The sequence below is a fragment of the Hylobates moloch genome, unplaced genomic scaffold (assembly GCF_009828535.3).
Source record: "Hylobates moloch isolate HMO894 unplaced genomic scaffold, HMol_V3 SCAFFOLD_1, whole genome shotgun sequence".
In the NCBI taxonomy this organism is placed as follows: domain Eukaryota; kingdom Metazoa; phylum Chordata; class Mammalia; order Primates; family Hylobatidae; genus Hylobates; species Hylobates moloch.
This window is the reverse complement of record NW_026652276.1, coordinates 24,189,468-24,192,201: the sequence shown is the minus strand read 5'-3', so window position 1 is coordinate 24,192,201 and position 2,734 is coordinate 24,189,468.

Genomic DNA, 2,734 nt, shown 5'->3' with positions numbered 1-2,734 from the left:
GACTAAGCCCTTCTCAATTCCACATCAACTACCTGAGCTCCTATTAATGCTCTGATTAGAATTATTTGTGTTCAAGGGTATCTGTCTTGCCCACTAGATTGAGAACTCCTCAAAGGCAAGAATTGTGTCTCAGTTATCTCTGTACTTCTGGCCATGAGTCTGACACATAGATAGGTGGTATTAACTGAAGGTTAAGTGGGTTATAGCCTCCAGAGGGCCAGGAGAGAATAACCAAGAGATTAAGAGATTGTGTCAACTGGAAAAAAGGCAATCCTGAGTTCAAGTTCTGACTCACATGCTATTTAATCTCTCTGAGACTTAGGTTTCTCATCGGAGTCATTGTCAGAGTTAAGTGAGACAATGCTGCTGGTATTGGTGGCAATGAGGGCTGGTTCCCTTCTTGGGCAGCAGATCAGGCTGTGCTCTTCCATCTGCCAGAATGGCTGCTTCTGTGCCATTGTGTTGTTCACCCAGAGACTAAGGTGGTATTAACTGATGGTTAAATGGTTATAGCCTCCAGAGAGCCAGAAGAGCAGAGCCGAGAGATTAGGAGATTGTGTCGACTGAAGAAAAAAAAAGGCAATCCTGAGTTCAAATTCTGACTCACACACAGAAGGTATTTAATCTCTCTGAGACTTAGCTTCCTCATTGGAGTCGTTGTCAGAATTAAATGAGACAATGCTGCTGAAGCCTTTGGCAGAACACCTGGCATTCAGTAAACACTCTATCAATGTGCTGGAAGACCAAAGTCAGGCTGCCAGTATCATGGGTTGGGCTGTGGATGAGCTGGTTAGTTCACACTGGGCTGTCTCGCAGTTATCTTTATTTAGGTACAGGGAGAGCTTGAGCAGAAGATGGATGAGGTAAATCCACCCATGTGACCAGAAAAACTAGAAAATCAGGCCCCACCCAACTCCTGAAGGAAATAACCCAGGGTACGCCCAGTCCCAACAACCAGGCCAGTGGCCTCTGTAAACCAGGCCAGCGCAATGCTGCAGGCCCTCCAAGCCTCCTGCTGGTTGACAGAGCCCCACACACTTTCCAGACAGCTGGCCCTCTATATTCTCCAGCTAAGGCCCTTATATCTCAGGCTGGCTGGTGACAATGGTGAGATGCATTGGGTGGCTGACAAAGAAAAATAGACTTTTTTTTAAAGAAATCAACACCTGTTAGTCAAAGCTAACTGAATTCTAGCAGCCTGTGAATGCCAAAAAGGTGGGGGAGAAAGGCATGAAAGATGGATCATGGAAGGCAATGACAGAGACTGAGTCTTGGAGCAGATGGCCATGTGTGGTCATGGAGTGGGTGGGAGGTGAAGGTAGCAGTTCAGCTGGGGAGTCCAGTAACAAGGTAAAAGCAGAAGGTTGTGGCAGCTAAAGTCTGGACCAAATCTCTCCCAACGGCATTAAGATTACAAAAAGCAGAAGGAATAGATGAGTAAGGGATAAACTAAAATCAAATCCAAGCCCCCAAACAAGTGCAACAACAACAAAAAACCTTTTAAGAGAATAAAATCTAAGCAAATTAAATTTACATGCAAGAATTTAACTGGATAAAGCACACTTCTGAAATACAAAGTCAAAAGGCTAAGATGTAACTAAGCATAGACCTTCAGGGTCTAGCTCTGTGGAAGTAAAGCAGTGGTGTGCTGGAAAAGTTGGTCTCACCCATCCTCTCCCCACCAAAAATGTCCCCTTGATTTGCAGTATTTGCTAATTTCCACGGTGTGAACATTCCCACCATAGCCAGTTTTAAGCCACAAACATGAATATCACTGAGCTCAGAGTTGGGAAGAAATTTAACAATAGGCTCTTGCAAAACCAGTACAAACTGCCCCCAGTATGCCAGCGGAAGTAAGCTGAATTTGGGAAGCATAAAGAGAAGCAAGAGCATATAGGTATGCAGCCCCCAAGTGCTCAACGAGAAGCAAAGGAAGGAGTGATGAGATCAAAGACCTTTCAAGCTCTTCCCCAAAATAATCAAATCTAGGATCAGATCCAGACTCTGCTACCCACTGGCAACAAGACCTGGGAAAATTCCTTAATCTCGCTTAGTTTCAGTTTCCTCAAGTGCAAAATGAGGCAAATAACACTGAGGAAGGGATGTTGTCAGGATCGGGAGAGATCGTGACTGTAAAGCACAGTGATAGGCACTTGGGTGACACTGATCAATGTTCACATTCTATTCCAGCAATGCTTCCCATCCTCCTTCTTCTGGACCCCACTAGAGCTTTGTAAATGTGCTAGTCTACTGTGACAATATGTTTCCTGGAACAAGTTCTCATTTCAAATATTCTTTGTGCCCTTTGTGCCCATTCATTTCATAGAGTCTTGATTTGAGAGTTCATAAAATATGTTCAACATAATATAAAATACATTCAACATTGTAGAAGAGACATTTATATATGGATCTGTCTTCTTCTACAGGCTATGAGCCTCTTGTAGGCAAGGATATGTGTTACTTTTTTTATCTTTATCCGCAGTTATTAGCCCAGTATCCAACATACAGCGGGTTCTTGGTAGATATTAACTGAGGAAGGAAAGAAGGAAGGAAGGAAGGAAGAAACTGGTTTGTCTCTGTCACATGATAGTAGTGAAAAGAGAAGACATTTTGGCATCAGCTAAACCTGGGTTTGAACCCTGGTTTTGTCTGATAATGGCCAAGTTAATAATACCTTGAACAAAATATCTATAAAATAAGATAATTTCTGACTCATAGCATTGTTGTGAAAATG